This window comes from Oncorhynchus masou, chromosome 5 (assembly GCF_036934945.1).
Source record: "Oncorhynchus masou masou isolate Uvic2021 chromosome 5, UVic_Omas_1.1, whole genome shotgun sequence".
Taxonomy (NCBI): Eukaryota; Metazoa; Chordata; class Actinopteri; order Salmoniformes; family Salmonidae; genus Oncorhynchus; species Oncorhynchus masou.
The window spans coordinates 79,198,889-79,211,039 of NC_088216.1; positions in this window are offsets into that span (position 1 = coordinate 79,198,889).

The window sequence follows — 12,151 nt, forward strand, 5'->3', positions numbered from 1 at the left end:
ACCCTCAATTGGGAAAGCTTCAGGGGCAGTGGCCACACTCAGGCATCCCTCTTATGGCATTGCCAGTTCAGGCAGTGCACAGTAACCAGCCATCTTTTTCAGTTTTATTAGGGCAAGGGTCAAAATCTCTCCAAGATTCTGACGATCACATACTGAACAGTAACAATAGGACTGTGTGCTCTGGTCTCTCATGTGTATGTATGCCCAGCAGAGAGTGAGAGAGAAAATGCAGGCTGTTCTCTAATGTAGCGCTACTTCCTGGATCCCTTGTCCTCCATTTCAGATGTGTGCCAGGCAAGACAGGCAGACATGAAGGCAAGGCAAGACAGGCAGACAGGAAGGCAAGGCAGGCAGACAGGAAGGCAAAACAGGCAGACAGGCAGGGCAAGGCAAGGCAAGGCAAGGCAAGGCAAGGCAAGGCAAGGCAAGGCAAGGCAAGGAAGGAAAGGAAAGGAAAGGAAAGGAAAGGAAAAGAAAGGAAAGGAAACGAAAAAAAGGAAAGGAAAGGAAAGGAAAGGAAAAGAAAGGAAGGGAAAGGAAAGGAAAGGAAAAGAAAGGAAAGGAAAGGAAAGGATAGGAAGGGAAAGGAAAGGAAAGGAAAGGAAAAGAAAGGAAGGGAAAGGAAAGGAAAGGAAAAGAAAGGAAAGGAAAGGAAAAGAAAGGAAGGGAAAGGAAAGGAAAGGAAAGGAAAAGAAAGGAAAATAAAGGAAAGGAAAGGAAAAAAAGGAAAGGAAAGGAAAGGAAAGGAAAAGAAAGGAAAGGAAAGGAAAAGAAAGGAAAGGAAAAGAAAGGAAAGGAAAGGAAAGGAAAGGAAAGGAAAGGAAAGGAAAGGAAAAGAAAGGAAAGGAAAAGAAAGGAAAGGAAAGGAAAGGAAAGGAAAAAAAGGAAAGGAAAGGAAAGGAAAGGAAAAGAAAGGAAAGGAAAGGAAAGGAAAGAAAAAGAAAGGAAAGGAAAGGCAGACAGGAAGTCAAGGCAGGTAGGAAGGCAAGGCAGGCAGGCAATATGATAAGCAGGCAAGGTATTTAAGGCAGGTAGGGCAGAGCAAGCAGGACAGGCTCTCGTGAGGTTCATGGCTGTTTGCTCTAGAGTTCACAGCAGGTTCTGTATGCCTCACCTGAATTACTGTATACAACTTTGGACTTGGCTAGTCCTGGGAGCCTCTGTCAAGTATGTTCTTTCCTTTCATGTGAAGGATTTGAGTTATGATACTTCTGTTGAATTTAATATAATGAATAGATTATATTTGTCAATACAATCTTTTTAGAAACATGTACAGCAATGTAAATGTTATTTTTAAAGGTTGAATAAAAAAACAATAAATCTCCATTTGATATGGAGAATCTTTCATTGTTATAAAATGGGTAGTATAACTTGATGGTTTATGATCAGAAAACAGTAACCCAAACACCCACCAACTAATGCACATAGCTCTCCTGTTCCACCGAGACCCGATCATTACAGTCTGTTTGCACAACTGTGCCTCTCATACAGCCAGAGTCAGAGCAGGACACTGTCCTCAAGGCAAGATGTCACCCCAGGGCAGGGAAAGGCTGTGTTGCATCATGGTTAAATTGAGAGTGACTGACTGATCTACAGATAATAATAAGTAGTTATTTATGATGCAAGGTGATTTGTAGATTGGTCAGTCTCGACTCGCCTTTAAAGCCAGCTGCAATGTGGCACACGCCCAAAGTCTCTCTGTGCCTGGCGCAGTACGGCCTGCTCTTCATTTCATGAAGGTGTTTCCTCCCTTAAAAGATCTGATTGGACTGGATTTGTTAAAGCAACATGGCAGAAACTGGGTGGTGAAGCTATTGCTTAAACCTACCAAGTTGTCTCAGATTCATAAAAGGGGAGTAAAGGAGGACATAGGAGAGGGAACTTCTTAGAATGAAATGCAGCCTGGTGGCTCTGCAAACAGCCTCAACCCTAGCCCAGTGATCAGGAAACACGTTGACCCTTAACACAGCTAGCTGTCTGGCAAATGGAAGGTCAGATGTATTTCACATCTCTATGTAGGCTAGTGTTGTTACAAGAGGAAGGGGCAGCAGTAACATACTGTATCCTGTTTGTGTACAGTTGAAGCAGTGTGCTGGGGAAGAGAGAGATATGAGTCAATCCAGGGACTAAAACAAATGTGTCTGGATACATGAAATCAGTCAAATCTAAAATGTCATCTATTCACCTACTGTCACTGAACAGAACTTGGTAAGTCTACAACAATTCATGGCAACTGAAAACTTCTTGTGATCCAATCAAAACCCATGTGTGCTGTGACTACTAAATGTATAGCTGTTAACAAAAAATGTTTTTGCGTACAATTTACTTTGCAAATTCATCCTAATCATTTGATAATCCCTTGCAAACCACACTGTTTTCTAATCATAAGTGCTCCTTAAGCCATAAGGATGCTAATCGACTGTACACGTGAATATACAGTGCTGTGTGTGTGTGTGTGTGTGTGTGTGTGTGTGTGTGTGTGTGTGTGTGTGTGTGTGTGTGTGTGTGTGTGTGTGTGTATGTGTGTGTGTGTATGTAGAAGTTGATGTGGAATCTATGAAGTGAATGGTCTCTGTAGCCCCAGAACACACACTCTCCACTGGGACTCTCCATTAGCTGCAGGTTTACCCACGCACACACACGCACAGACACACAACCCTTGCTGGTGGTGAAATCCTCCTCTGGCACACGTTAGGGTTGCCCTCCCTCTTCGGGGAATCCTGGCTTTCCTCTCTCTTCTCCTTTTACATGTACCAAGTATTTTTCAGACAAGGGTTTAGCAGTTTAAGGCAAAAGCAAAGTGTAACATTATCCAGTTTTTCTTATTTGGATATTTTTATTGTGTGGATTGGAAACACTTGAGAGGCTGGTGAGAAATGTAAAAAAGCCCTCGATTTTTTCTTTATTAGATTTCACACAACACTGGATCGGCATCGACCTGCTCTAGTATCCTTTTCCTAATGTTACCATTTGACTGTTGTGTCTTGTCTTTTTGCTGTGTAGAGTTTCCATGGTAACACCTGAGGGAGAACACTGGGGTTCCAACGAAGAGAGATGCGAGGCCGCTGTTACGGAGAACTATCGAAATGTGATTCTCAGGAAAATGTGACGTCCTGGAGTTAGGTCATATCGTTTTGTATCGTATCTACAATTAGATGTCTCGAATGATAAACATGTGGTTGTTTATTTCAAACAAATAAAACAATTTTGAAAAGGGGGGGGGACAAACCCAAGCTACCGGATATTTCACTCAACAATCAAGAATACGGTTACTAGCAGTGGATGCTGCTGATAATGGCCGGAAAGGAGCTAATGGAATGGCATCAAACACATGAACACCATGTATTTGATACCATTCCACTAACTCCGCTCCAGTCATTACCATGAATGAGTCCGAGTGGCGCAACAGCCTAAGGCACTGCATCTCAGTGCTAGAGGCTTCACTACAGACCCTGGTTTGAATCCAGGCTGGATCACAACTAGCCGTGATAGGGCAGCCCACAATTGGCCTAGCATTGTCTGGGTTAGGGTTTGGCCAGGGAAGGCTGTCATTGTAAATAAGAATTTGTTCTTAACTGACTTACGAAGATAAAAAATTAAAATTAAAATGAGCCTGTCCTCGCCAACTAAGGTGCCACCAACCTCCTGTAGTTTCTACGTTTCTTTCCCTCTCATTGGTTGTGCTTCGCGGAGCACTCTGTCTGTGAATAGAGTTCAGAGGGAAGCGCTTATCAGGTGATAGCAACAACCCCTCTCCTCATAAACAGCATCATGTAGGCCGGGATCTCTCTTTTGGACTAACACGCCATGGCCTCAACTGTCTGAGTATACTGCTCTACAAAGGTATACTGCCCTATACCCTATATACGGATCAAAAAATGTTCACCAAATTCATAGTTACTTTTATTTGCCTTTGTAGGGCAGTATACACTAACTATGTTTTATGCTAGTATACAATACCGTTCAAAAGTTTGGGGTCACTTAGAAATGTCCTTGTTTTTAAAAGAAAAGCAAATTTTTGGTCCATTAAAATAACATCAAATTGATCAGAAATACAGTGTAGACATTGTTAATGTTGCAAAGAAATATTGTAGCCGGAAACGGCTGATTTTTTATGGAATATCTACATATGCTTACAGAGGTCCATTATCAGCAACCTCCACTCCTGTGTTCCAATGGCAAGTTGTGTTTGCTAATCCAAGTTGATCATTTTAAAAGGCTAATTGATCATTAGAAAACTCTTTTGCAATGATGTTAGCACAGCTGAAACCTGTTGTTCTGATTAAAGAAGCAATAAATCTGTCCTCCTTTAGACTATTTGAGTATCTGGAGTATCACCATTTGTGGGTTCGATTACAGGCTCAAAATGGCCAGAAATTCTGAAAGTCATCAGTTTATTCTTGTTCTGAGGGGTCTCGTGGTTGATTTGGAATCCAGTGTACGAGAAACGCTCCATGCACAACGATCATAGATCAGGGATTCCTGTTGTGTATTATTATTCTATTATATTGCCCTGAGAGCCTGGTGCTGGTGGTTCTAGAACATGATTTTGTTTATAGTGAATTGTAAAGAGACCTCCTGCCATTGTCCCTGTCCTCAACTCTCCTCTGAACAGCAGTTCCTTCAGGCCCTGATTCATTCAGCCCACATCTTCCTGTTTCATCTTCATTGTTTGCCCTTCCTGAGATACAACATCTTTCTTTCTTTCTTTCTTTCTTTCTTTCTTTCTTTCTTTCTTTCTTTCTTTCTTTCTTTCTTTCTTTCTCTTTCTTTCTTTCTTTCTCTCTCTCTCTCTCTCTCTCTCTCTCTCTCTCTCTCTCTCTCTCTCTCTCTCTCTCTCTCTCTGTCTCTCTCTCTCTCCCTGTGTGTATGATCCACCTTTACAGTGCACTGGGTTCATGTCCTCAACCCAAAAATTGTATATAAATGGACAAAATCATCAACCACGTGACACCATTCATACCAATGTGAGGACTCAATGGCACATTTGAACCCAAGGAAGTCAGTTAAGATGGTGTCTCATGGAGACATAAAATGCGCAGTTTGAGCTACTCCCGGAAGTGACGTTTCAGGCTAGCTCAGTGCTGCCCCCTCTCATTAAATAACTCAAGTTGAAGGCCGACCTGGGTAGGCAGGCTGCCATTAGCAACTAAATTATCGTTATAACGTCTTCTGTGTGTGATTTTAAAATAATCAGTTCAAGGATATACATCTGTTGTATTAGAAGCAATTAGTGGTACCATGAATGCCTTGTAATTTTTATTTATTTACACAAATATTTAGCACAAATATTTGCATCCTGTTTCTTTAATAAAACAATGCCTATAGTACAGTGGTTGGCCTTGAACTCTGTGGCTTCAATGAAAGGGGCCAGTCGTTCTCCCCTTCCTCAATCACACTGCCTGCTGGTTCGGCAATAACTGGCAAACTGAAATATCAGAATTTCCCCTGGAGCAGTACCTGGCTTTGTGTACTTAATAACATAGTTTCATGCCAGGTCACTGTTTGCGCAACCTTAAGAACGAGTCTCCTGTCCTGCCCTTTTATTTTTGAGCAGTGTATTTTGTGTTTTGATATTGTTCTGTTTTGTTGTTACAGTTGTTGATGTGTCAGAATGTTGCTTTAACTAGGTTTTCTTGGTATGTCTTGCCTACTTATCATTATGGATGCGATGTTAACCCCCATCCTGTCATGAGTAACACATTCAGCACGAATAACAACAGTAGGCCTACAATACATGTCAAATTGCTGTGAACACACACACTATCCCCCCCATTCCCCCAGTTACCATCAGCTAGGAGTACTGTCTCTTTAAGATCTTGACGCCCTCTCCCCAACACCCCTGAGGTCATTGGCCTTCCTTAGGCTGTCTGCCAAGTGCTGTGTTACTGTCAAGGGTTTACAGAAATGGCAGCAAAGCCATTAGTCTAGACTCTTTTCAACAGGCAACAGGCTGGCCAGTGTGAGGGGCCAAACAGAGAGGAGAGAGGAGGGGACGGGAGGAGGGGGCTTTCATTGAATAGCCTGAATACTGATTTACTGTTGAAACACAGACAGGTGCAGTCTGCAGATTACATGTACAGTACATGTGACCTACAGCCCTGTCTACTGTAAAGGCTGTATAGTGTAAAGGCTGTATACTGTAAAGGATGTATATGGTACAAGTGATACTATCATTACTACAGTATGACTGATTTTACTGGTTATGCCTACTGATACAACAAACAGTTAAATTACTACTACTAATAATAATTTTACTACTACTAATAATAATACTGCTACTACAAATACTACTACAACTACTACTACAGCTAATACTAGTACTACTACTAATAATAATACTGCTACTACAAATACTACAACTACTACTACTACAGCTAATACTAGTACTACTACTAATAATAATTGTACTACTACTACTAATAATACTGCTACTACAAATACTACAACTACTACTACTACAGCTAATACTAGTACTACTACTAATAATAATACTGCTACTACAAATACTACAACTACTACTACTACAGCTAATACTAGTACTACTACTAATAATAATAATAATACTACGAATGCTACTAATGCTACTACTACTACTACTACTACACCTACTACTATTAAAACTACTACTGTTACTACTAGCACATGCCCTACTAATACAACCAATACACTAGCTACTACTACTCCTACTAATAGTACTACTACTATGTCTAATACTACTACCACTACTACTGCTACTAATATTACTACTACTATGTATAATACTACTACCACTACTACTTCTAATACTACTCCTACTAATACTACTATGACTAATAATAATACTACTATGACTACTACTACTACTACTACTACTAGCATATGACCTACTACTACTACTAGCATATGACCTACTACTACTACTACCTGTTGATTTGACTAACAATACATTGCTACCACACCTCTCTGATTCAGGGGGGTTGGGTTAAATGAGGAAGACACATTTCAGTTGAATGCATTCAGCTGTACAATTGACTAGGTATCCCCCTTTCCCTTTCCCGTTTACTACTTCACCACCAGTATTATATTGACTAATAATATAGTACAATTAATGAAAATGTAGTTACAGTTATCAGTTAGAGTGAAGCCTAAATGCAATGTAAGTACATATTCATAATGAATAACACATGACGATCACACATTTTGCTTAAAGAAACATATAGCTACAAAGTAAATATTGTAGGGGCCTGTGATTGACTACCCCTTTGGTTAAATTATCTGTGCTGTCTGGGTTCCTTGGGACATCCGTACCCCAATGAAGTTGACCTTTTAACAAGTTATGGTAAGGGTTATGGTTTTTAACTAGGAAAGGCAGTTAAGAACAAATTATTATTTTCAATGACAGCCTACCAGGGAATAGTGAGTTAACTGCCTTGTTCAGGGGTAGAACAATAGATTTTTACCTTGTTAGTTCAGGGATTTGATCTTGCAACCTTTTGGTTACTAGTTTGATGCTCTAACCACTAGGCTACCTGCCACACAGCATCTGGGTAAAGGTTAGTGTTTAGGGTACTGATGTCCCAAGGATCCCGTATAGAGGTGACTCTTATTCAATTTGCCTCTAATTAAAATGGGTGTATACTGTGTAATGGCTGTATAGAATCTCTCAAATGTCTGATTTGCGCCCCCATGTGGTGGTGCTGGCTCCTGCAATGCTTGTGGTATACTGACATTCAGCAGCATCAGGTGGTAGAAAGTGAGAACTACAACTGTATATCATATGACTAGGGGAATGGTGCTATAACACCATACCCCACCATTCGTAAACACACACATGTTTACGTTAATATACTAGGATGAATGTTGAATCTTTTTTTTTATCGTGGCCAGGTCAGAGCACACTTTGGATAGAAGTTGACACTCCAAACCTATCAGAACTCACCATTTCGTCTAAAATGGATTGAAAAGTCCCCAGATGGTGCAGAGCTGATTAGTGTAAACTGTAATGGGGGGAGAGGGTAGGGTGGCGGGTCAGGATGTCTTATCCTGGTGGGGTCGGTGGTAGTGGTGGAGACCTGCTGCCCTGCTAGAAATCTGATTAACAGGTTGAGGAGCCCAGTTGAGGGGGCCAGATCATGTGTGGGAAATTCTCTTGGTGGAGTGGTGCTATGACCAGCCAACATGGCCATCCAGTCATTGTGGAGGGCTGTGTGTGGGGAGACCACCTGACCACAACACATCCAATGATCAGCACCCACTTAGAGCCAGTCAAAGGTATTTAATATGTAATCTGAGATGGTGTAGCAGTCAGGCGTCTTTGTCTTAATCTTGTCGTGTCCCGTGTATTTATATTTTTTTGCATCCTGTAGCTCTAACTCCAAAAAGTTCTGGGACACTGTAAAGTCCATTGACAACAAGAGCACCTCCTCCCAGCTGCCCACTGCACTGAGGCTAGGTAACACGGTCACCACTGATAAATCCATGATAATCGAAAACTTCAACAAGCATTTCTCAACGGCTGGCCATGCCTTCCTCCTGGCTACTCCAACCTCGGCCAACAGCTCCGCCCCCCCCCCTCAGCTACTCGCCCAAGCCTCCCAGCTTCTCCTTTACCTAAATCCAGATAGCAGATGTTCTGAAAGAGCTGCACAAAACCTGGACACGCTGGTCTTGACAATCTGGACCCTCTATTTCTGAAACAATCCGCCGCCATTGTCGCAACCCCAATTACCAGCCTGTTCAACCTCTCTTTCATATTGTCTGAGATCCCCAAGGATTGGAAAGCTGCCGCAGTCATCCCCCTCTTCAAAGGGGGAGACACCCTGGACCCAAACTTTTCCAGACCTATATCCATCCTGCCCTGCCTATCGAAGGTCTTCGAACAGATCACTGACCATCTCGAATCCCACCGTACCTTCTCCGCTGTGCAATCTGGTTTCCGAGCCGATCACGGGTGCACCTCAGCCACGCTCAAGGTACTAAACGATATCATAACGGGCATCGATAAAAGACAGTACTGTGCAGCCATCTTCATCGACCTGGCCAAGGCTTTCGACTCTGTCAATCCCCATATTCTTATCGGCAGACTCAGTAGCCTCGGTTTTTCTAATGACTTCCATACACACATTTAGAATTTGGTAGCATTGCCTTTAAATTATTTTACTTAGGTCAAATGTTTTGGGTAGCCTTCCACAAGCTTCCCACAATAAGTTGGGTGAGTTTTGGCCCATCCTCCTGACAGAGCTAGTGTAACTGAATCAGTTTTGTAGGCCTCCTTGCGCGCACATCCTTTTTCAGTTCTGCCCACAAATGTTCAATAGGATTGAGGTCAAAGCTTTGTGATGGCCAATCCAATACCTTGACTTTGTTGTCTTTAAGCCATTTTGCCACAACTTTGGAAGAATGCTTGGGGTCATTGTCCATTTGGAAGACCCATTTGCGACCAAGCTTTAAAACTTGTTGGGGATAGGGGGAAGTATTTTCACTTTGGATGAATTGCGTGCCCATAGTGAACTGCATCCTACTCTGTCCTAGATTGCTAATATATGCATATTATTATTACCATTGCATAGAAAACACTCTGACATTTCTAAAACTGTTTGAATTATGTCTGTGAGTATAACAGAACTCATAGGGCAAGCAATCTTCCAAACAGGAAGTGAAACTCTGAATGCGGGTCTACTTTTAAGTCATCGCCTCTTCACTTCCAAATAAGATATGGATCTGTTAGCACTTCCTACGCCTTCCACTAGATGTCCGCATTCAGTAGAACGTGGAGTGGAGCCTCTGGTGTGAACTTTAACCGAATGGGAGGGGAATGAGTCACTGTCCTGGCAGAATGCAATTTCCCTGTTGCGAGTTCGTCTGTTGATATCACCATCGTTCCATTTGGCTGCAGATAAAAACGTATGCTCCGGTTGGAACGTTATTGGATATATATGAAAATAACACTGATTGATTCTCTACTTAGTTTGAGCAGTTTATTCGACCTGGAATATATATTTTTGAAGTTTTCGTCCGAGTTCTCCTGGACCAGCGTCAGCTTTTGGGAACGTGAGCTGAAAGTGCTTGTAAATGCAAATAATTGGACACTAGTATTGGACATTATGGAACAAAACAATGATTTATTGTGGAACTAGGACTCCTTGCTCTGCATTCTGATGAAAGATCATCAAAGGTAAGGGAATATTTATGATGTAATTTCGTATTTCTGTTGACTCCAACATGGCGGAAAAAATATATTTACGTCTGAGCGCCGTCTCAGATTATTGCATGGTAGGCTTTTTTCATGACGTTAAAAAAAAATCTGAGACAGCGATTGCATTAAGAACCAGTGTATCTTTAATTATATGTAGAACATGTGTCTTTCATAAAGTTTATGATGAGTATTTCTGTTATCTGCCGTAGCTCTCTGTAATTACTCCGGATATTTTGGAGGCATTTCTGAACATGGCGTCAATGTAAACCAAGATTTGTTTTCCTCCCTCATGATGCCATGTATTTTGTGAAGTGCGCCTGTGGATTTACTGTGGATATAGATACTTTTGTACCTGTTTCCTCCAGCATCTTCACAAGGTCCTTTGCTGTTGTTCTGGGATGGATTTGCACTTTTCGCACCATAGAACGTTCATCTCTAGGAGACAGAACACATCTCCTTCATGAGTGGTATGATGGCTGAGTTGTCCCATGGTGTTTATACTTGCATACTATTGTTTGTAGAGATGAACATGGTATCTTCAGGCATTTGGAAATTGCTCCCACGGATGACCCAGACTTGTGGAGGTCTACAATTTTTTTTTTCTGAAGTCTTGGCTGATTTCTTCTGATTTTCCAGTGATGTCGGGCAAAGAGGCACTGAGCTTGAAGGTAGGCCTTGATATACATCCACAGGTACACCTCCAATTTAGTTAATTAGCCTATGAGAAGCTTCTAAAGCCATGACATCATTTTCTGGAATTTTCCAAGCTGTTTAAAGGCACATTCAACTTAGTGTTATGTAGTCTTCTGACCCACTGGAATTGTGGTACAGTGAATTATAAGTTAAATAATCCGTCTGTAAACAATTAATGGAAAAATGACTTGTGTCATGTACAAAGTAGATGTCCTAACCGACTATCCAAAACTACAGTTTGTTAACGAGGAATTTGTGGAGTGTTTGAAAAACCTAAGTGTATGTAAACTTCTGACTTCAACTGTATTGATTTATATATATATATATTTATTTATTTATACAGTACCAGTCAAAAGTTTGGACAAGTTCACTCCCTGATCTATTTCACCTGTCTTGTGCTTGTCTCCACCCCCCATTTACACTTATGGTTTCTGTTTGTCTGTGGCCAGTTCGTCTTGTCTTGTTAAGCCTGCCAGTGTGTTTTTCCGTCCTCATGTTTTGCTAGTCCCTGTTTTCTAGTCCTCCCGGTTCCAACCTTTTCTGCCTGCCCTGACCTCGAGCCTGCACCCATCTGACTCTGACCTGGTTTACAAACTTCTGCCTTTCCTCGACCTGCCTCTTGCCTGCCCCTTGTCTATTAATAAATATTAGAGACTCAAATCATCTGCCTCCTGTGTCTGCATTTGGGTCTCATCCTGTGTCGCTATAGTATGAACTGGCCATGACTGACACAGCTAACTCGGACCAGCTCCGCTACACTGTCTCCCTGCATGGAGCCACAATTGGAAGAAATGAGGAGCTATTCCAGAACCTTTTGGAAGGACTCCATATTTTGGCAGAATGCCATGACCAGGATTTCAATTCATTACTAGAGCAATTCTGTGGACTATCTATCAGGCAGCATGCCACAACTGCAGACCTCCCGGATGCTCACCACTACCAGTGGTGATTTTGTCCAGCCTACCCCAGCTTCCCGAGAACACCTCCTCCGGGGTGCTATGCTGGGGATCCTGGAACCTGCCAGGCATTTCTTTCCCAGTGCTCCCTCATCTTTGAGCTGCAGCCCTCTTTGTTTCCTTCAGATCGTTCGAAGATATCATATCTCATAACGCTGATGTCTGGATGGGCGCTCACTTGGGCTACGGCGGTTTGGTAGCAACAATCTGCCATTTGCCTTTGTCTCGAGGATTTAGTGATGGAGGTGATGAAGGTGTTCGCTTCTCCGGTGTCCGGGAGAGAGGCGGCCTGAAAGCCACTTCTACTACGTCAAGACTCCCATAG